General features: G+C 40.8%; 1 protein-coding gene and 1 long non-coding RNA gene across 8 annotated transcripts in view; one reads left to right on the top strand and one right to left on the bottom strand.

Moving 5' to 3' along the window:
* LOC145538141 (uncharacterized) overlaps window positions 1-16,186 on the bottom strand; it is a 134,878-nt gene extending 118,692 nt beyond the window's left edge. For 3 of the 6 annotated variants that reach the window (XR_014076663.1, XR_014076662.1, XM_081569668.1), the window contains exons 1-2: window positions 15,938-16,023; window positions 12,615-12,783 (exon numbers count right to left, since the gene is read on the bottom strand). The gene's annotated coding sequence lies outside the window, so the exon portion shown is untranslated. Of the gene's footprint in view, window positions 1-12,614; window positions 12,784-15,937 lie in introns of all 6 variants that reach the window. The other 3 variants (XR_014076666.1, XR_014076665.1, XR_014076667.1) reach the window with 2 other exon arrangements.
* Window positions 16,005-23,873, top strand: part of LOC145538143 (uncharacterized) — a 108,587-nt gene continuing 100,718 nt past the window's right edge. The window contains exon 1 of one of the 2 annotated variants that reach the window (XR_014076670.1): window positions 16,005-16,376. This is a non-coding gene — a long non-coding RNA (uncharacterized LOC145538143). The remainder of the gene's footprint in view (window positions 16,377-23,873) is intronic. The other variant, XR_014076669.1, reaches the window with a different exon arrangement.

Genomic DNA, 23,873 nt, shown 5'->3' with positions numbered 1-23,873 from the left:
TGTTGAGATAATGTCTCTCTGCATTGGTCTTGATCTCACTTTTGGGTCAATGTATTCACTGGTTTCTTCATCTTAGATGTTTCTCCTCTTTATTGCATTTTCAAATATTTTTTCAGATAATTATTTGCTTTAGCTTATTATAGCTTCCAAAGCATAGGGAGAATTGTCTATTTAGGGTCATTCTCAGCCATGGCTTACTATGAAGTGTAAGTAAAAGTTACTAACACACTTGGAGAATTATATATAAGGATATTCAAGTAAGTACAAAACTTCAACTTACAACCTTTTGTATGTAGTGCATGCTAGCTGTGCAAGTTCAGGAGGTGATGATGAGTTATGACCTCTGCCTTCATGGTGAAGAGAGGAGAGACTGGTGGGGAAGACAGACCTGGACACATTGTCCTGTCAATGAGGGGTGTATATTGAATGCTAGGGCACAAGTCCATATACAGAAGAGGGGGAGATAACTTCCATCTGCAGGAATCAGGGAATGATTAACAATGAAAGAGATAAGTACTTGAGCTGAGTCTTGGAGGACAGATGGGAGTTAGAAAGGCAGAGCTGGTGTGGCATTCTAGTTTAGTGCCTCTGTCCAAAAATGCTTATGTCCCAGAGAGATAGGGAGTATGGCATTGCCTTCAATCAAGCATTGGATGAGAAGGGATGATAAGGTGGAGGTGAAGATCATGACAATGGAATAAGGAAGTATTACAAGTTCAAGGGATGGAAAATAGGAGATTCTCCCAGATGTGAATCTCTGAGTCTCAATAACAGTGGCTAGTTTAGACTGGCCTCTTTTTTTGGGGGGGGGATATATATTTAGGGTATTTCAAGGTATTTTCTTCATTACAAGGAAGATATTTTCAATTCTGAAAGTATGAGACCTATTGAAGGAAACTTCTAGTTACAGGAGGTGAAATACACAGAGTAATGAAGGTAAAATTTAAAGAAACAGATGTTGTTAGACACAAGAAACCAATTTAATATATTTTATGGAGAAAATTCTGTTTAAAAAACCATGCATGCTTCTTAATAAAAAGTGGCAGAATTTTTACAAATCCCATTTCTATTACATTTGAAATTGATGTGTGTTCTGCTTTAGTTGCTCTGAGAAATTTAAAAAAATCTCTTAAATGTTAATTTGAATTTGAAAATGAGGCAAACCAATTTTAAATAAAGTCAAACAGCATATGATAATGGTGGGCTGAATAGCAGCTCCCAGAAATTCAAGGCCACCAAAACTTCAAAACATAACCTTTTTTGGAAGAAGGGTCTTTACAGATGTACTTATGGTAAAATTCAAGAGAGATCATACTAGATTACAATGGTCTTAAATCTAAGGACTGGTATCCTTAGAAGGAGAGAGGAGAGGGCACAGAGGAGCCAGCTATGTGATTGCAGAGGCAGAGACCAGAGTTATGCTGTCACAAGTCAAGGAATGAGAGGGGCCTCAAAACCTGCAAGAGACCAGGAAAGATTCCCTTCCAGAGCCTTCAGAGAGATTGGCCTGCCAACATCTTGAGTTTGGACTTGCCCTCAGAACTGTGAGTAAACAAACTTCTATTGTTTTAAGCCACCCAGTGGCTTAATTTGTCAGGGCAGCCCTGGGAGACAGTGATTAACCAGCTAATACAATGATTAACCACTGGGTTTCAGGGAAAGAGGGGATATGAAGCAGGCAGGGCTGGAAGAGAAGGCCTGGCTGGAAAAGAAGGTTTAGGGAGGTGAGGAGGAGAGGGCGGGCTTTCCTGATCACAGGAATAGCAGCAGCAAAGGTATTGAGGTAGGAACAGGCAAGTCTGGGGAGACCAGTGTGTGGGGAACAGAACTTGCTTTGATTTGTACCTGATGGTACAGGATTTATTTCTTCCTGATACAGATCTCTCACATGCTAGTAAAGTAACGCTCAAAATTCTCCAAGCCAGGTTTCAGCAATATGTGAACCGTGAACTTCCAGATGTTCAAGCTGGTTTTAGAAAAGGCAGATAAACCAGAGATCAAATTGCCAACATCCACTGGATCATTGAAAAAGCAAGAGAGTTCCAGAAAAACATCTATTTCTGCTTTATTGACTATGCCAAAGCCTTTGACTGTGTGGATCACAATAAACTGTGGAAAATTCTGAAAGAGATGGGAATACTAGACCATCTGACCTGTCTCTTGAGAAAAACCTGTATGCAAGTCAGGAAGCAACAGTTAGAACTGGACATGGAACAACAGACTGGTTCCAAATAGGAAAAGGAGTACGTCAAGGCTGTATATTGTCACCCTGCTTATTTAACTTCTATGCAGAGTACATCATGAGAAACACTGGGCTGGAAGAAACACAAGCTGGAATCAAGATTGCCGGGAGAAATATCAATAACCTCAGATATGCAGATGACACCACCCTTATGGCAGAAAGTGAAGAGGAACTAAAGAGCCTCTTGATGAAAGTGAAAGAGGAGCGTGAAAAAGTTGGCTTAAAGCTCAACGTTCAGGAAACTATGATCATGGCATCTGGTCCCATCACTTCATGGGAAATAGATGGGGAAACAGTGGAAACAGTGTCAGACTTTATTTTTTTGGGCTCCAAGATCACAGCTGATGGTGACTGCAGCCATGAAATTAAAAGACGCTTACTCCTTGGAAGGAAGGTTATGGCCAACCTAGATAGCATATTTAAAAGCAGAGACATTACTTTGCCAACAAAGGTCCGTCTAGTCAAGGCTATGGTTTTTCTGATAGTCATGTATGGATGTGAGAGTTGGGCGGTGAAGAAAGCTGAGCACCGAAGAATTGATGCTTTTGAACTGTGGTGTTGGAGAAGACTCTTGAGAGTCCCTTGGACTGCAAGGAGATCCAATCAATCCATCCTAAAGGATATCAGTCCTATGTGTTCATTGGAAGGACTGATGTTGAAGCTGAAACTCCAATACTTTGGCCACCTCATGCGAAGAGTTGACTCATCGGAAAAGACCCTCGTGCTGGGTAGGATTGGGGGCAGGAGGAGAAGGGGACGACAGAGGATGAGATGGTTGGATGGCATCACCGACTCAATGGACATGGGTTTGGGTGGACTCTGGGAGTTGGTGATGGACAGAGAGGCCTGGCGTTCTGCGATTCATGGAGTCGTAAAGAGTCGAACACGAGTGATTAACTGAACTGAACTGAACTGATACAGATCTATCACTAGACATAGTCTCATGTTTAACAATTATAATAAGGGGAAGATTTTTGGTTCTCAAGTAGACTAAATAAGGCTGGAAGAAATCAGTGGGAATTCTCTGATGGTCCAGTGGTTAGGACTCTTCTCTCACTGTAGGGGGCCAGAGTTTAATCTCTGGCAGGGGAACTAAGATTGACTTAAACTGTTAGAGTGAGTGTTTCTGGCTCAAACATCAGGCAGTGTCATCCGTTTATGACAACTTGGTTGTACCTCAGAATGGCCAAGATGGGCAAAGTTTAAGTGCCTGGGTGAATTTGGACATTTGTGAGGTATGGGCTATTTGCAGGCTAGGTACCTGTGATTTAGGTTAATGGTCTGTAAAATACAAATGTTTCCTAAACCACATGGCTTCTAATTTTACAAAAATTTAAAAATGGTTGTGGATTTCCCATCTGACCAATGAATAAAAAATAAGGAAAAGCAGGGGAAGGTTTATTCCATTTCTAAGTTAATATGTGTATTGTTCTACATTATTATAAAGTCACAAAGGATTTTAGGGTTGAAAAATCTTTGGTTTGTTCCCATCTAAGTTTCTGAATATGGTCTAAAGTCCTCAGGTAGTCAATCCTGAAACTCAGAGACTGTGTGTTATTCATTTTTCAACCTTCAACAGGCACAGAATACAGGTGCTTAATCAGTGTTTGTGAAATGAATAAATTCTATAGAATTCTGGAAATGAACCTGAACATGTGGTCAATGCTATTCCTAATAGTGATTCAATATGGCTAAAATAATTTTTGTGAGGAGGTGGACTGTTAGAAAATCTCTTGGGAAAAATCCTTGAGTGTCTAGGGTCAGCTTCTAGGACTTAGGTTTTATTGCACCCCATGTCCCAAGGGGCTCTCAACTGGCTTCTGGGAGGGCTTATTTTCTTTGCTTGGCCTGAAACTGTAGATCCTTTGTGAGATGCCTCTGAAATGAGGGCTTACCTTGCTTTCTGTATTCCTAGGAAAGGCCCTCAATATTTCTGTGAAAGAGAGAGAAATCTAGGTGATGGGAAGAAGAACCCCAAATTAGGCTTTTGGTGACTCCTGAATGCAAGTACAGATCTGTCCTGTCCCAGGATTCACCCCAGTGACCACTGTTCTCTGATGTTTTGAACCAACAATAACTTATTAAAGAGTTCAAGGTGGTCAGGGTAGGCTTGATGTGACCCAACTTAAAGAGCAAAAGAAGTGAAAACTAACATTTTGTGTTGGCTATAATCACATCAAACAAATTTGTGTTCTGCAAATCACCCTCTATAGTCCAACATTTGATGAGCCATGGCCACTGTGGCTCCTTGAGAATGTACTGATATGTGTACAGTTGTCCCAGCCATGCAAACTTACTTTGGCTCAGTAAGTCTAAACCAAAATAGAATATTACCCTACCCCAACAGACGGAAACCTGGAAGAAGAGTTTTGCTCCCTAAAATATCCAGATGGTACTCTTCTAAAATATGAAAACAATCTTGTCAAACCCAACCCCAACCACTATGACTTTCAAAATTCTTCCTTCCATATTTTCAACTATTTCATTTCATACATTCACATGCTAGGTGCTCATGATTATCTTACTCTGAAGGAAGTAAGTTCTCAGTTGATCATGGCAGTCTGCAGACTTTCATGGACTGAACTTGTCACTGATCATGGCCCTTATCCTAGATAACCTAAGTCATCAATAACTATGAAGCAGAGGGCCAGAATTAGTGCATGACCATGCTCAGCAGGGCAGGAACAGGGCCTTTTATTATGAGCCATTTCCCTGAACAGAAGTTACTTTAACACCTGGGACCAAGATTGCAGCCGCTGAGGTAACCTCTGCAAGTTGGTAAAGGGCAGGAGAACCCTCTGCAGAAGGGGTTATGGCAGCAAAACTAACCAATCCTTCCACAGGCAAAGACCTAGGTAGAAGCAGTATATGTGGTTTGACTCTTTCGCTCTGCCAGTTCCCAGCTGCAGGGAAAACTGAAAACCTCTTCTGCAAAATGGGCATAATATCACTACTTTGCTAGTCTGTAGTGAGGATTAGACAAAGTAATACACTTTAATGCATTGGGGCAAAACTAATATATGAAACTAACACATATTAGTTTTCATTTCCTTTTCCCCAAACTGAATGTAATTCAATCAATATGTATTTATTGAGTCCCCACTAGAACAATAATCTCTGGAATTGGGGTGTACAGAATAACTACCCTTATTGTTAAATTAGCACAGAGGAACTCAGATGCTTTGCTCTTGGGAGCTCAGACTTTGTAAATCAGAAGTAGTATTTGGCCTTTGCAAGGAAGACAAAGCCAGAAGAAGCCACTCCATTTCTCTAGGCTATGGGGAGGCAGTCAGGTCCATCACACTGCCCACAGCAGCTCTCTACTTGCATTTCCTGGGGACCCCTGGAACCAGACAGTCTATTTTTGTGCACCTCAGTTTTTTCATTTGCATGATGAAGAACTCAATAGTGTTGGCCTCGTGGGTAATATACTAAGTAATTTTCATTGAGACAGATATGTCTATAAACCATGCTGTATGTTTTCCTAGATCTTTACAATGTAGATGAGTGTGTGCCCTCCACATGGCTTCTGATCATCTGTGAGCTTTATCTCTCTTGTCTGGCCATGGTGAGTTATATCAAACACACCCTCAGACCCCTGGCTGACAGAGTCTCCTTCTCCTTCCAGCACCTTCCTCATCACTGTCTCCTTTTGAAGATTCTTTTTTCAACTTTCTCTTTTTCAAAAGATTACTTTGTCACAATTATTCAGGAAAGGGTTTTGCGCCTGTAGGAAATATTAATAGACTATTATGAGGTCCTACAACTAATTTTTCCACACATATCATCTGTCTTTGCATGGTTATTAAACTTCAACAATATTTCATGCAATGCTTCCCTGCTAAATTAATTTGGTTCCTTCTTTTCTGGCTTCTTCTTTTCTGTCCACAAGCTTTAAAATTAAATTGAATCTTCATAATTATAGCTTTTTGTTGTTCTCCTTCATATCTTTTTCTTTTTTTCAATTTCTCTATCAAAGGAGCAATAAAGACATAAAGAAGCAAAATTATAACTCTAAAAGACCCAAATGGTCTGGAGTTTGATGGGCTTGAGGTTGGGTATCTTTTAAGGAGGAGGAGAGAGGGTGAAGAAATTCAGACCTGCCTGGAATGTAGATAAATTGGCTCTGATTTATCCTGGGGCACTGAAAACAAATGAGAATTGTTCTTTCAATCATGAAATTTTCATGATTGCTATAGTGTTCTTATTTGTGTCAAGTGATACTCTCACTTTTTAAAAAGTAAATGTTCTTTCTCCACACACACACATGCATGTGTACTCACACACACAGACACACACACATTTTTCACTTGTGGTTAAATTTTCCCAGTCATATGTAACTAATAAACTCTTAAAATCCTTTTCTTAGCCACCAAGGAATCTTCACTTTTATGTTACTGTCTTGAAACTTGTGGATTAAGATCTAAAACAACCTTAATGCTTGGGGCTGACTCAACCACAGGGCTAGTGGGAAGTGGAACCAGGGAGGAGGCTCTGATCAGAGGCCCTGAGAGTTAGAGGTAGAAGCCAATTAAAGTCTATCAGGGAAAATGGACACTCAGACACAAACACCAGGAAATGTGGAGGAGAGGGACTCTTCAGTCTCCTTTCATCTTCTGCTCCGTGGTTCATTGTTTTATGAGCTTCCCCATGAAAAGAAGTGGCCAACCTGATAGGTTGGCTAGGTGTGTCTGATGGGGCTCTGATTCCTGATGGTTAGGATTACTGTGCTTCCAAGGTCAATCCGCATGGCCAGCGTTTTCTCAGAAGGAAGCAAAGCTTCTTTGGGTAAGCCAACCACCCTTGTGAGCCTTCCCTGTGCATCTGAGCTGTTGGTTGGGTAGGGAATCTAAGGCCAATCTTGGTGCTTGGTGCCACTTTTTCTCCTCATTTCTCCAGCCAAGAAAAGTGCTCTCTTACAATGGAATATTACTCAGTCATTAAAAAGAGTACATTCAAATCAGTTCTAATGAGGTGGATGAAACTGGAGCCTATTATACAGAGTGAAGTAAGCCAGAAAGAAAAACACCAATACAGTATACTAACACATATATATGGAATTTAGAAAGTTGGTAAAGATAACCCTGTATGTGAGACAGCAAATGAGACACAGATGTATAGAACAGTCTTTTGGACTCTATGGGAGAGGGCGAGGGCAGGATGATATGGGAGAATGGCATGGAAGCATGTAAATTATCATATGTGAAACGAATTGCCAGTCCAGGTTTGATGCATGGTACAGGGTGCTCGGGGCTGGTGCACCGGGATGACCCAGAGGGATGGGATGGGGAGGGAGGTGGGAGGGCGGTTCTGGAAGGGGAACACATGTACACCCATGGCGGATTAATGTCAATGTATGGCTAAACCAATACAATATTGTAAAGTATAAAAAAATAAATTAAAACAAAAACTGCTTTCTTCCACTGAGCTTCACAAAGGAGACTTGCATGTAGCAGTATTGGTGCTGATTTAGTCGTAATAAGGAGGTATCAGGATTCTTATTACGTCTCTGTGGTAAGATGGAAAAACAAGAAAGGATTTCATTGTTCCTAGAAATCTGGCCATAACATCATAATACAGTCAATATCTTACCTTTAATTCACAAGAGTGAGACCCAATATAACTATGGAGTCAGACAATATTCAGAGATGGATGCACATGTGATCAATGGGAGGCCAGATAGAACACAGGGATAAGCGTCCTGGAATGTTGCTTTGAACATCAGTAGATACATACTTTCACAGTCATGGGCTCTGGGTTTTATGGTATCTGATGAGTCAGGCTGGGTTAAAGTCCAAAAATATTTCTCCATGGAAAAGGATTTATCCAGCAAACAATATAGTATGATAGTATGATCAAACCTCAGATGAATGCTTAATTTACCTAAGAAAATAAATTGAACCAAAAATTTAAAAAAAATCCCAGTTTTCTAACACACTTGCAAAGCAAGAATTACTCTCCTGATTGCTGAGGGAAGAAGCTAAAGACAAAATGATGAAAAAGCTTATGCCCAGAGAAGCTGGCTGGAATTGAGACCTCAGATGTCCCTGAACCCAAATCATATCCTATGCATTTCATTCCTAGCACCACTCTTTTTCTTTGCTACTTTAGTCTGCAGTTACACAATAACATTATCAGTTCAGTTCAGTTGCTCAGCTGTGTCTGACTCTTTGCAACCCCATAAAATGCAGCGTGCCAGGCCTCCCTGTCTAACACCAACTCCCGGAGTTTACCCAAACTCATATCCATCAAGTCGGTGATGCCATCCAGCCATCTCATCCTCTGTCGTCCCCTTCTCCTCCTGCCCTCAATCCTTCCCAGCATCAGGGTCTTTTCCAATGAGTCAACTCTTCGCATGAGGTAGCCAAAGTATTGGAGTTTCAGCTTCAGCACAGTCTTTCCAAGGAACACCCAGGACTGATCTCCTTTAGGATGGACTAGTTGGATCTCCTTGCAGTCCAAGGGACTCTCAAGAGTCTTCTCCAACACCACAGTTCAAAAGCATCAATTCTTTGGTGCTCAGCTTTCTTCACCATCCAACACTCACATCCATACATGACTATTGGAAAAACCATAGCCTTGACTAGATGGACCTTTGTTGGCAAAGTAATGTCTCTGCTTTTTAATATGCTATCTAGGTTGGTCATAACTTTCCTTCCAAGGAGTAAGTGTCTTTTAATTTCATGGCGGCAATCACCATCTGCAGTGATTTTGGAGCCCCCCAAAATAAAGTCTGACACTGTTTCCACTGTTTTCCCATCTATTTCCCATAAAGTGATGGGACAAGATGCCATGATCTTAGTTTTCTGAATGTTGAGTTTTAAGTCAACTTTTCCACTCTCCTCTTTCACTTTCATCAAGAGGCTTTTTAGTTCCTCTTCACTTTCTGCCATAAGTGTGGTGTCATCTGCATATCTGAGGTTATTGATATTTCTCCTGGCAATCTTGATTCCAGCTTGTGCTTCCTCCAGCCCAGCACTTCTCATGATGTACTCTGCATATAAGTTAAATAAGCAGGGTGACAATATACAGCCTTGACGTACTCCTTTTCCTATTTGGAACCAGTCTGTTGTTCCATGTTCAGTTCTAACTGTTGCTTCTTGACCTGCATACAGGTCTCAAGAGACAGGTCAGGTGGTCTGATATTCCCATCTCTTTCAGGATTTTCCACAGTTTATTGTGATCCAAACAGTCAAAAGCTTTGGCATAGTCAATAAAGCAGAGGTAGATGATTTTCTGGAACTCTTTTGCTTTTTTGATGATCCAGTGGATGTTGGCAACTTGATCTCTGATTCCTCTGCCTTTTCTAAAACCAGCTTGAACATCTGGAAGTTCATGGTTCACGTATTGCTGAAGCCTGGCTTGGAGAATTTTGAGCATTACTTTACTAGCATGTGAGATGAGTGCAATTGTGCGCTAGTTTGAGCATTCTTTGGCATTGTCTTTCTTTGGGATTGGAATGAAACTGAACTTTTCCAGCCCTGTGGCCACTGCTGAGTTTTCCAAATTTGCTGGCATATTGAGTTCAGCCCTTGCACAGCAATATCTTTTAGGATTTGAAATAGCTCTACTGGAATTCCATCACCTCCACTAGCTTTGTTCGCAGTGATACTTCCTAAGGCCCACTTGACTTCACATACCAGGATATCTGGCTCTAGGTGAGTGATCATACCATCGTGATTATCTGGGTCGTGAAGATATTTTTTGTACAGTTCTTCTGTGTATTCTTGCCACCTCTTCTTATTATCTTCTGCTTCTGTTAGTTCCATATCATTTCTGTCCTTTATTGAGCCCATCTTTGCATGAAATGTTCCCTTGGTGTCTCTAATTTTCTTGAAGAGATCTCTAGTCTTTCCCATTCTGTTGTTTTCCTCTATTTCTTTGCATTGATCGCTGAGGAAGGCTTTCTTATCTCTCCTTGCTATTCTTTGGAACTCTGCATTCAAATGGTAATATCTTTCCTTTTCTACTTTGCTTTTCGCTTCTCTGCTTTTCACAGCTATTTGTAAGGCCTCCTCAGACAGCCATTTTGCTTTTTTTGCATTTCTTTTCCATGGGGATGGTCTTGATCCCTGTCTCCTGTACAATGCCATGAACCTCTGTCCATAGTTCATCAGGCACTCTGCCTATCAGATCTAGTCCCTTAAATCTATTTCTCACTTCTACTGTATAATCATGGGGTATTTGATTTAGGTCATACCTGAATGGTCTAGTGGTTTTCCCTACTTTCTTCAATTTAAGTCTGAATTTGGCTATAAGGGGTTCATGATCTGAGCCACAGTCTGCTCCTGGTCTTGTTTTTGCTGACTGTATAGAGCTTCTCCATCTTAGGCTGCAAAGAATATAATATAATCAGTCTGATTTCGGTGTTGACTATCTGGTGATGTCCATGTGTAGAGTCTTCTCAGGCGTAAGGGGGCCGAGAGGAGCTACTCCACATTCAAGGTCAGGAGGGGCGGCCATGAGGAGATTCCCCTCATCCAAGGTAAGGAGCAGTGGCTGCGCTTTGTTGGACCAGCCATGAAGAGATACCCCCCGTCCAAGGTAAGAGAAACCCAAGTAAGACGGTAGGTGTTGTGAGAGGGCATCAGAGGGCAGACACACTGAAACCATAATCACAGAAAACTATCCAATCTGATCACATGGACCACAGCCTTGTCTAACTCAATGAAACTAAGCCATGCCAGGGCCACCCAAGACAGACAGGTCATGGTGGAGCGGTCTGACAGAATGTGGTCTACTGGAGAAGGGAATGGCAAACCACTTCAGTATTCTTGCTTTGGGAACCCCATGAACAGTATGAAAAGGCAAAATGATAGGACACTGAAAGGAACTCCCCAGGTCAGTAAGTGCCCAATATGCTACTGGAGATCAGTGGAGAAATAACTACAGAAAGAATGAAGAGACTGAGCCAAAGCAAAAACAACACCCAGTTGTGGATGTGACTGGTGATAGAAGCAAGGTTTGATGCTATAAAGAGCAATATTGCATAGGAACCTGGAATGTTAGGTCCATAAATCAAGGCAAACTGGAAGTAGTCAAACAGGAGATGGCAAGAGTGAACATCGACATTTTAGGAATCAGCAACTAAAATGGATTGGAATGGGTGAATTTCACTCAGATGACCATTATATCAGATGACCATTATACTACTGTGGGCAAGAATCCGTAGAAGAAATGGAGTAGCCATCATGGTCAACAAAAGAGTCTGAAATGCAGTACTTGGATGCAATCTCAAAAACGACAGAATGATCTCTGTTCGTTTCCAAGGCAAAGCATTCAATATCACGGTAATCCAAGCCTATGCCCCAACCAGTAATGCTGAAGAAGTTGAAGTTGAACGGTTCTATGAAGACCTACAAGACCTTTTAGAACTAACACTCACAAAAGATGTCCTTTTCATTATAGGGGACTGAAATGCAAAAGTAGGAAGTCAAGAAACGCTTGGAGTAACAGGCATATTTGGCCTTGGAGTACAAAATGAAGCAGGGCAAAGGCTAATAGTTTTGCCAAGAGAACGCACTGGTCATAGCAAACACCCTCTTCCAACAACACAAGAAAATAACATTATATTTCTTTCCTAACCTTCTATAATAAGTAATTTTTACTGATTCAGCTTTGGCAATACTGGATTAGCAAAATACTAATGAAAACTACAGTATCACCCCAAAGGGTTATGGCCAAAGAAGTGAGAGACTAAAGCATGGGGGAGAGGTTGATTTGAACAATAATTTCAACATCTGAGATTACCTTTGTAATGCTTTACTTTGAAGAGAACCCAGAAAACTCCTAAATGTCTAATTAGTTTATTAGCCATGCTTATGAATTAGAAACAGATATCATTTCCCCTGTCTTATAAATGGACAGAACAATTTTTAGAGCAGTTCTGTTACTCCCAAGATGACGGCCATTCTGCTGAGAGAGGATGGGTCACATCTAGGGCATATTAACCTGTGAAGATTCTGATGTGGTCACAAAGCAGTATGTCCAGCTAATTAATCTTCAGGGGCAGGAGAATGGGGGACCCAACCCATCTGGTCACTTTCTACACTCTGAGGCCAGAGCTGTAGTTATGGATGTCTAACTGAGAAATAAGAAGTTCAGTGCAGAGATGATGTAGAAGAGACCTATCAATTACCAACAAATTTGTTAACATCCACTGAACCCAAACCAGATGGATTTAAAAGCTGAATTAATTTGGTTGGACATACATGAGTCAGATCCTTCCTCTGGATTGAGCAGGTGACATTCCAGGGAAGAGGACTCAAGCCTTATTCCCTGGTCGCTCCCCTACCCCTTGCACCTATATCAGGTCCTCAACTGTGAGTAGTGGTATAGTAGATGGAGCAGGAATGCTTGATCTACCACTTACTGAGTCATTGCTGAGGATCAGAGTTTTTTCCGTCTTCTGATTAGATCATTTTGTTGATTGAAGGGAGAAGTGTGTGGAAGAGAAGGAACACACATTCATTAGTTCATTTGTGTGTTCACTCACAAACAGTGCCAGACCAGTCACTCTCTTCTAAGCACTGGGCTAAGCCCTGAAGACAAACGTAAACAGGGCAAAGTTGACCTTTAGTAGAAAAAATGTGTGTGAATCATAAAATGCACCATGAGGTTGAATCTGTGGTGTGAAATTCTGATAGGATGCTCTGGGAAGGAAGGCTTATTTTTTAAAAATTTAATTAATTAATTTTTATGGAAGTATAGTTCATTTACAGTGTGTCATGTTTTAAGTGCATAGCAAATTGATATGTATATGTGGGCTTTCCAGGTGGTGCTAGTGGTAAAGAATCTACCTGCCAATGAGGAGACGTAGGAGATGTGGGTTCGATCTCTGGGTTGGGAAGATCCCTGGAGAAGGGAATGGCTTCTCACTCCAGTATTCTTGCCTGGAAAATCCCATGGACAGAGGAGCCTGGCAGGCTATAGTCTACGTGGTTGCAAAGAATCGGACATGACTGAAGCAAATTAGCATGCATATATATATGCACGCATATATGTATATATATAAAATCTTTTTCAGATACATCCCCCCCCCACAGATTATTGCAAAATGTTGACTAGAGTTCCCTGTGCTATACAGTAGGTCTTTGTTGGTAATCTATTTTTCATATAGTAGTGTGTATATATTAATCTCGAACTAACTTATCCCCCACTTTTCCCCTTTGGTAACCATAAGCTTCTTTTCTATGGTAGTGCTTATATGTGGAATCTAAAAAAAAAAAAAAAAAAAAATCCAAATGAACTTATATACTTAACAAGAAGGCTCTTTACTAAGAGCTACTGTGGCCAAGGGCTTCCCTGGTAGATGAGTGGTAAAGAATCTGCTTGCAAGGCAAGAGACGTGGGTTTGATTCCTGGGTTGAGAAGATCCTCCGGAGAAGGAAATTGCAACCCATTCCAGTATTATTGCCTGGGAAGTCTCATGGACAGAGAAACCTGGCTGGCTACAGTCCACGGTGTTGCAAGAGTCAGACACGACATAGCGACGAAACGACAACAACCGTGACCTCAAATTTCCATTTTCATGGGAGCAGTGAGCACATAAAAGGGCATCAGAGGCTCGAGTGCCCTGTAAGGGGAAGCAGCATCATGTAGGAGGGTCTTTGATGGGCTACCTGCCAAACAGGGAGGCACATGTGGAGCTTGGAGGCCGAATGGGGTGAAAGGGTGGTTGTGGGGAAGGAGAAGGTTCCAAGTCCCCTACTGGATGTGAACCGTATGCATTCTCCATCTCGCCATCTTCCCATCAGTTCAGCTCATCATTCTGCTCCCCTCTTCCCTTTGTCAGCCACCCTCCTCTCTGTCCCCAGCTTAACCTGCCTAAAGCTCAACTTCAGTTTAGCAATTGTAGCTGACACTTACAAAGCCTTTCCTCTGGGTACCATTCTAAGCTCTTTACAGATGTATTAACTAATTTAATCTGCACAACGGGTAGGATTATTATACCCCTGTTACAATGTGACAGCTGAGACCCCAGGATGTGGCTTGTCTCAGGTCATAGGGTAAATGGAAAAATTGAAACTCAGGCAGCCAGGCTCCAGATTCTGCACTGTGAGTGGCCAGGCAAGGGCCCACTGCTCCTGTGTCATCCCCAAGTTCAGAAACATACTCTGGTTCACCACTTACTATCAAATAAATCTAAACTTCAACTTGTAACCTAGCCCTGTCCACCACTGTCCAGTGTTCAGTCGCCATCATTTGTCAGGCAAACTAAATCACTTAATATCCTTCGTGGCTTCTTACCTCTTAACCTTTGCTTTTTCCCCTGCGTGCATGCTCAGTTGGTCAGTCATGTGACCCTATGGACTGTAGCCTACCAGGCTTTTTGACCTTGAGATTTTCACCTGGACTGTTTCCTCTTTTCCTTTATGCCTCCAAGTCCCCCTCCCCCCCATATTCATGGGCAGCTGAAATGCCACTATCTCTGTAAAGGCTTCCTTGATTCCTGAGTTGGAAAGATGCTCTCCTTCCTCAGAAGATTCATAACACCTTTTAGTTGACATGCTTCTTGACACCCTTATATTACAGAAACTTGAGATACCTTATAATATAACTAAAGTGCCACATGTGTTCTTCCCACTTGATTTGTAAGCCTCATGAGGCCCTCTCCTTTGTGCTCCCCCAACCTCCACCCATCAAAGCTCACCTAACTGGTCCTCACTGAAGTCCCCCTTTTCCTGCCACACACGACTAACACTCGCTTAGATTTGGCCAGAGCCAAGACACAATAAACACACAGGACTTATGGTCAGATGTCCTGACTCAAGACTGTGCCATTTTATCTCTGCAGTTTGGGTGTCATTATCAATAGTGGACCCTCTCGAGAATGGCGATCATTTAAAAGTCTACAAATAACAGATGCTGGACAGGGTGTAGAGAAAAGGAAAACCTTCTACACTGTTGTTGGGAATGTAAATTGGTGTAGCCAATATGGAGAACAGTATGGAGGTTCCTTGAAAAACTAAAAATGGAACTACCATATGATCCAGCAATCTCACCCCTGGGCATGTATTTGGAGAAAACCATAATTTGAAAAGATAGCTGCACCCCAGTGTTCATAGCAACACTATTTACAATACCCAAGACATGGAAGCAACCTGATTGCGCATCAAGGGAGGAATGGATAAATGATTTGGTACATATATATGATGTGTATACAAGATGTGGTACATATATATGATGGAATGTTACTCAACCATGGAAAAGAATAAAATAATGCCAATTGGAGTGACATGGATGGACCTAGAGGTTGTCATACTGAGTGCAGTGGGTCAGACAGAGACAAATACCATATGATATCACTTATATGTGGGATCTAAAATATGACACAAATGCACTTATCTGTGAAACAGACTCACAGACATAAAGAACAGACTTGTGGTTGCCAAGGAGAAGTGGGTAGGGGAAGGATGGATTGGGAGTTTGAGATAAGCAAATGCAAACTAGTATATATAAAATGGATAGACAACAAGGTACTACTGTATAGCACAGGGACCTATGTTCAATATCCTGTGATAAACTATAATGGAAGAGAATATAATAATGCATGTATATAAAACTGAGTCACTTTGCTGTACAGCAGAAATTAACACATTTAAATCAACTATACTTCAACAAAATAAATAAATAAAAATAGCTTTCCCTCTCATTTTCGGAAGTCTCATGGGGTGGAAGGTAAATCATGGTTACCTTGCTGAAGGCCGCTCCCTAGACAGGACAGCATGACGCTGTGGCTGATGTCACAATGTGACTCCCTGAGTTAGAAATCAAGCTCTGCCACTCACTGGTCATGGAACCCTGAGCAAGCAGAACTTGGAACCTTCCATAAAGTGGGTATAACAACCATCCTTCACTTTAGGTTGTGAGGAAAATCAAATGAGTTAATCCTGCAGACTTGTCTGCAGTAACAGCGCTTGCCAACGGGAGGCCCACATGTCTGGGCCTCCACCAGTCAGGCTGCACTTTTTCAAGCGTTAATTGTCTTTGTTCATAAATCTGTGTGTGACAGTTATGCTTAATATTGTAACCATGAAATTGAATTAAGTGTTACATAAACTGATGATAAGTGTGAAAAGAAGAATTGTTGCTTCTTTGAACATTAAATTGAATGCTTTGGACTCAATAAAAGGTGAGTCACTAAAAAATAGCTGTTGAATTAGATATGGGAAAAACCACTATAAGAGAATGGGGGGAAATTATAAACATCTAGAGAGTTTCTGCAATGAGATTGTTTCAAAAATGACTTAAGTTCTTGCTGTACTTTATAGAAACTGAATCTGGAAATGGGGGGTGGGGTGGGGGAATGAATTTCCATGAGTGTGGTTTGTACAAGAAAAGGAAAGAAGGACTGCGTTAGTGCAAGTATATTAGAAGAGAAGAGCTAGGATCAACATCAAAATAATATGGACTAAATGTATATTTGTGTGCTTTAGTTAAAATGTGTAAGATATGTTTTTGTAACATTTTTGGGAAAGCTTCACAGCACAGATAAACTTTCTCAGTAACCATTATGTTCTGTCTGGAGAGCGTTGGATAAGAAGACATCTCTGAACACTTTTTGAATTAATGAGTGAACAAATGCACGGGATTAGAGGGTGGCTGTAGGATATACTGTTGGCTCTGGTCATCTTCCCTTGGCCTTCACCTCCACATGTCAAGCCTGTTTGCTAGGCAGATATCATCTTTCCATCTGGGAGCTTTTATTTCTGGCTTTGGAAATCACTCAGCTCACACAAAGGGCTTCTCTCATGGATCAGATGGTAAAGAATCTGCCTGCAGTACAGGAGACCTGGATTCAATTCTTGGGTTGGGAAGATCCTCTGGAGAAGGCAATGGCAAACCACTCCAGTATTCTTACCTGGAGAATTCCATGGACAGAGGAGCCTGGTAGTCTACAGTCCATGGGGTCACAAAGAGTTGGACATGACTGAGTAACTAACACTACTCTAGCTCACACAAAAGGGCAAATCAGGAGTGAGTGTGGGAGAGTTAACCCAGAAATCAGCTCCTCCAGGAACAGGTGGGGACTTGGTTAAGAAATGACTCATCTTCTTGACACCATCATCGAGCTATCTATCTCAGGATCTCCAGTTACCCCCAGTGATACCTTACTTGATCATGCTGCCTCTGTTGGCTTCCTCCCACATTCTGTGTCACTTCCTCACTCCCTTGATGATGTTTCCTTATGTCAGCTCCTAAATAAACTCTGGCTTCTTGTCTAGGAGGCTGCTTCAGGGGGAACCCAAAGGAAGACATAGGCCCTAGTTATAGGGCTGGACAATGTCTTTCACAGAGAAGATGTACAAACAAAAGAGCACACGCACAAATTTACTTAGAAGTTTTAACAAATCATCTGATTTGATTGAGGTTCAGATAAAATATTCAAATTTTTAAAATCAACAAGAAGTTAGCATTTTATTTTCCAGGCCAGTTACCAGAAGGATGGTTTTACTTATTTATTTAATTCCAGTTGTTTTCCTGAGTACATGCAGCCTTTGAGAAGTTGGAGCTATAGGAATTGAGCTTTGAGTGCAGACCCAAGAAAGTTAGTAAACTGCTTTGCCTCCTGCTCACCTCTCTCCTGTTCAAAGAAGGGGGCTGTTCCAGCCTCACGTTGGTTGAGAGCAAACAACCAAAGAAGTGGGCAGTGGGGAGGTCCCAGCAATGGATCCTCAGGCTCCCAGTGATGGCCCCTATGTCTGTGGGCCAAAGAACTCTCTTGGAGGCTCAATAACCTTTTCTGATAAAAGAGCCCACACCCTGAGTGGTTCTGGTGTTTATAAAAATGTTTGAAAATCTCTCACTCATTCCCCTGCTCACCCCCATCCTACCCTGAGCACACAGCTTAGACTGTGTATTGCAGGATGAGCATAAGGCCCCGGGCACTCTGCCAGGTCTGATGAGTTCTGTAGATTCATGTGAGCAGCAGCAGCTGCCTGGGAAGTTATCCAAGGCTCCATCAAACCTCAACAACTGTCCTGGGATGGCTGTGCTGGCTGGGATTGCCCGCTGCAGCCGGCAGAAGCCCCACACACCTGTGGTTCATCCCCTAGAGCAGCAGTTTCTGCCATTGAGAAGCAGGAAGCATCCAGGCTGGGCATAGAAAGGTGAACAAACATTGCCCAGTGCCCTGCCAATCGCCAGTCCCCTCATTCTGGTTTTTTTTTTTTTGACTTGGGAAAATTTGGTTTCCTGAAATTAATTATTCAACAGGAGGTGACAGCCGGTGTATAGCAGCACTGTTGGAACAGAGAATAAAGAGACACATTGGACACAGCAGCTGCACCTCCCAGACCCTGAAATTTAAGATCTTTATAAATGATCTGTTAAAACTATAGTGACGATAAGCTTATGAATCATGATCTATATTAATCAGGGCTGCTGATATGGAAAGATTAATTGAAACGTGCAGTTCTACACAAATGATAAAGTGGTAACAATTTAATATCAGACAAGAAGAGTGAAGAAATTACACTCCAAGCTTCATGCATCATTACTATGGATATTAATATTTTACCCAGCGCAACAGCATCGGGAATCATAATGAAAATCCATAAGTGGTGCACAGACATGATTAAATACAACAGTCTTTAGGAGCTGTTTGGTGGCGGCAGTTGGGCCATATTTCACTCGGTGGCTGGTGATTCCAGTGATAGAGTCTAGACGAGGGTGATTAAAAATCGTTCCTCCTAAAGGCTGTTAACCTTTTACTACTAAAATGAATTTCTTTGATTTTTAAATTATGTCATTCTCTTTGCTCTTTTCAAAACCAAGCTTGATCCCAAACCTTGACAGGATACTGAGTCCTTGGAGTAGTGACAACCAAAGTAAAATTTCTCAACTACAGTCCCTGCCTTTGGGTGTGGCATTAGCCAGGTCATGGAGAATGGAGGGTCATTGTCTAACTTGACCACAGCTAGATGGAAAGAGTGAATGATGGATGAACCATCAGGGACTCTTAGGGAGTTTCTCAAAACCAGAGGTTACTATGGCTGACTTCCTCACCCAACCTTAGCAGAGTGGGATGCAAATTATTTATTCTGAGATCCTGGTCTCACTGGTTTAATTAATTCATTTATTCAATCACTCATCCAACCAATAAGCAAAGAAACATGCACCCATACCTGGGAAATGCAAAAATCTGCCCCCATGCACATGTGTTTCAGGTTGAGGAGATGAAAACCCTAATCAACGAGATGGTTTCCGGAATAGAAACAGAGAGAGTCAAGAAGAGCCTCTTTGCCAGATTGTTTCTCCTGTGCTATGAAATCTTCACTCTCACAAGCCAAGAGACTTCTGATTCTCCTTGTGTGTGTGTATGCATGCTCAGTTGTGTCCGACTCTTTGTGACCTCATGGACTGTAGCCTGCCAGATTCCTCTATCCAGGCAAGAATCCTGGAGCAGGTTGCCATTTCCTTCTTCAGAGGATCTTCCTGACCCAGGGATCAAACCTTTATCTCCTGTGTCTCCTGAATTGCAGGTGGACTCTTTACCACCAGCCACCTGGAAAGCCCATTGATCCCCCCTACCTTTGTCTAAAACAGAGAGGTTAGTGTATATTTGCAGTGGTGAAATTCATCACCACCTCAGGTGGTAATAAAAGAAAATACAGCCTATTCCCTTGAGGCTATTACATCCATTTCTTAAATTTCTGGGGTAGCAATTCTCAAATTTTAATGTGCACAAGTATCAACTGAGGGAGGGAGGGGCTTGTTTAAAAAATGCAGTTTTTAAGAGAGAATCCCTATAGAGATTTCCAGAATTCCTTTGCTGAATAGTTCTCTTCTTTCTGAAACTCTTGCTGTAACTTCCAGAGACCTTGACCTCCCTGAAGACCTATCTCCTCAACTCAATGAGACCATGAACTCAGTTGGGATTCCCTTTGCTGCCTTGTAGTTCTGGAAGTTGTTCTCAGGCAAAGTGCTATGGTGATCATAGCTACTTTATTTGTTTTCTTTCTTACATGGATCACAGTTCTGTGCTGCTTGTTCCCCAATGTCTGAAAATCATTGTTTCACGTATGTTGTCCACTTTTCTAGTGGCTTGCGGTGGAAGGGGAAATCTAGTCACAAGTCCTCTCTGAGCTTGAAGTGAAAATTGCTACCATCATCTTTTATCTCAAATACTGCAAAGTGCTCAGATTTCCATTCCTGCCAACTTTTCTACCTCAAGTTCTACCATTCTCTTCATGCCAAACTCAATTTTCTTCTATCCGTTAAATACACTAAGCATCTTTCAATTGTGGGGCCTTTGCACTTATTCTTTCTTCTGCCTAGAATACTTTTCTCAATCAAGTTTCAGCTCAAATGTCACCTTCTCTGAAGGTCTATGCTGACCAATGAGCTATAGTCATCCTTCAGCGTCCCAGTCTACTATATTGGACTATTTTACATCCTCACTGACTTCATCACAACCTGATATTACCTTGTATGCTTGCTTACTTGTTCACTGTTTTGTTATTTCCCACTAAAATGGAAGATAAAAACCGTGACTGTCTTACTTACCAGGTAACTGTAAGGTCTAGGACAGTGTGACAAATGCTTAAAAAATACTTTTGAGTAATAAGTAAGTAAATGAATAAACATGGGAAGGCATACAAAAAAGAAAACAAATTCAGGAATAATGTTATGATGGGATTTGGTGGAAGACCAATCACAAGGACAGGTAATTCTTACTCTGCTAGGGATATAAATTAACCTTACAACTTCTGAACTCTGTTTTAGTTGGATATTTGGGACTTGCAGAACCTTGTAATAGAGACAGTTAAAAGTATGTGTTTTGAAGTTGGGAAGCTTGAGTCTCGTTCTTGGCTTTATTATTTAGAGATTGTGTGTGGGGGCCTCAGTTTCTTCTGTAAAAAGTAATTCATTAGTGTTGGTGTGAGATAATGTTTGTAGTACTGTATGTACTACAGTGCCTGAAAATAGTCGGAATGACCAGACATAGACCTTAAAGTAGCTGTTTAGTAGTTCAAAGAGGTAAAAAGCAAGATTCAATTTTTTTGTCTGCAAAGAACTGAAAACCATGCCACATGAAATTTGTAGAACTGAGAAAAAAAGTTAATCATCAAATTAGAGAGCTCACTAGACATGTCAGACTACATGTATCCGTGGGCTGGAAGGTAGGTCAGAAGAAAGCAGCACTAATGACACATGGAAGAACAAAAATATAGGAAGTACAGAGGATTGTGAGAGACATAGGAAATACAGGGAGAGATTCTAACATATGTGTAATTGGAGTCAGAGAAGGAGACAATAAGGCAGAAGAAGGTGGTGAAGAAGAGCTGGCCAAGAATTGGTGAAATACATTGAGCCACAGATTTAAGATGTTCTGTCAACCCTGAGCCAGATAGATAAATATATACCTACTCATACAGTGAAATGCTGAAAACCAAAGCCAACTAAGAATACACAAGCTATCAGAGGAAAAATTGACAGATTATTTCAAGGGAATATAAATTAGACTGACTTCTAGCCACTTAATAGAAACAATTGCAACCAGAAAACAGTGCAATGATATTGAAATGTGAAAGAAAATAAAAGCCAAACTATAAATCTATATCTAGCAAAAATATGTTTCAAGAATGAAAGAAAAATAAAAATATTTTCAGACAGACAAAATTGGAGAATTTGTCACCGGGAGACCCAGATGTAAAAATGCTCTTCAAGAAGAAAGAGAATGATCCTAGATGGAAGAAAAGAAGAATGAAATACAGTGAAAATGATGTTGGTGAATAGACGCAAACACTGATGTATAAAGCAATTACAATGTGTTACTAGATTTAAAATATTCTATAGACTATTAAAGTGCATGACAACAATGATATAAAATTCAGAGAAAGTATGTAAATATAACTGAAGAATTTTAATGACTTTGTATTGCCTGGGTAAAGAGTATAATACCAATTACTATTAGATACTTAGAAGGGTGCATGTGGTAATTTCTAATGTTCTTGTTATAATAGGATAGTAATACATAGTCTCCAAGATAATAGTATGGAATTAAATAATAAAAAATACCAAGAAACTATTATTAAGGAATAGTTCTCTTCCAAAAGGAAGAGAAAAATGAAATAAAACAGATATGGTAAATTCAACCTAAACATATCAGTAATTTCATTAAAATTAAAATGACTAAATGATTTACTAAAAAGACTTCAGGCTGAATAAAATGTAAAACTTTCTGTACTGTATTTATAAAAGTCACATGTAAAACTGTGAATAAAAAACTGTTGGTGATTCAAGCTACCAAGAGTATTTTTCAGAGAATTAGAACAAATAATTTCACAATTTGTACAGAAATACAAAAAACCTCAAACAGCCAAAGTAATCTTGAGAAAGAAGAATGGAACTTGGAGGAATCAACCTGCCTGATTTCAGGCTATACTACAAAGCTACAGTCATCAAGACAGTATGGTACTGGCACAAAGACAGAAATATAGATCAATGGAACAAAATAGAAAGCCCAGAGATAAATCCATGTACCTATGAACACTTTATCTTCGACAAAGGAGGCAAGACTATACAATGGAGAAAAGACAATCTCTTTAACAAGTGGTGCTGGGAAAACTGGTCAACCACTTGTAAAAGAATGAAACTAGGACTCTTTCTAACACCATACACAAAAATAAACTCAAAATGGATTAAAGATCTAAACGTAAGACCAGAAACTATAAAACTCCTAGAGGAAAACATAGGCAAAACACCCTCCAAAATAAATCACAGCAGGATCCTCTATGACCCACCTCCCAGAGTAATGGAAATAAAAGCAAAAATAAACAAATGAGACCTAATTAAACTTAAAAGCTTTTGCACAACGAAGGAAACTACACGCAAGGTGAAAAGACAGCCTTCAGAATGGGAGAAAATAATAGCAAATGAAGCAACTGACAAAGAATTAATCTCAAAAATATAGAGGTAACTCCTGCAGCTCAATTCCAGAAAAATAAGTGACCCAATCAAAAAATGGGCCAAAGAACTAAACAGACATTTCTCCAAAGAAGACATACAGATGGCTAACAAACACATGAAAAGATACTCAAGGTCACTCATTATCAGAGAAATGCAAATCAAAACCACAATGAGGTACAGTCTCACGCCGGTCAGAATGGCTGCTATCCAAAAGTCTACAAGCAATAAATGCTGGAGAGGGTGTGGAGAAAAGGGAACCCTCTTACACTGTTGGTGGGAATGCAAACTAGTACAGCCACTATGGAGAACAGTGTGGAGATTCCTTAAAAAAACTGGGAATAGAACTGCCATATGACCCAGCTATCCCACTGCTGGGCATACACACGGAGGAAACCAGAATTGAAAGAGAGACGTGTATCCCATGTTCATCGCAGCACTGTTTGTAATAGCCAGGACATGGAAGCAACCTAGATGTACATTGGCAGACAAATGGATAAGGAAGCTGTGGTACATATACACAATGAAATATTACTCAGCCATTAAAAAGAATGCATTTGAATCAGTTCTAATGAGGTGGGTGAAACTGGAGCCTATTATACAGAGTGAAGTAAGTCAGAAAGAAAAACATCAATACAGTATACTAATGCATATATATGGAATTTAAAAAGATGGTAATGATAACCCTATATGTGAAACAGCAAAAGAGACACAGATG

Source organism: Giraffa tippelskirchi, chromosome 2 (assembly GCF_054371585.1).
Source record: "Giraffa tippelskirchi isolate mGirTip1 chromosome 2, T2T-mGirTip1v1.2.pri, whole genome shotgun sequence".
NCBI lineage: Eukaryota > Metazoa > Chordata > Mammalia > Artiodactyla > Giraffidae > Giraffa > Giraffa tippelskirchi.
The sequence above is the reverse complement of the archived record's forward strand: the minus strand, read 5'-3'. Positions and strand labels throughout refer to the sequence as shown.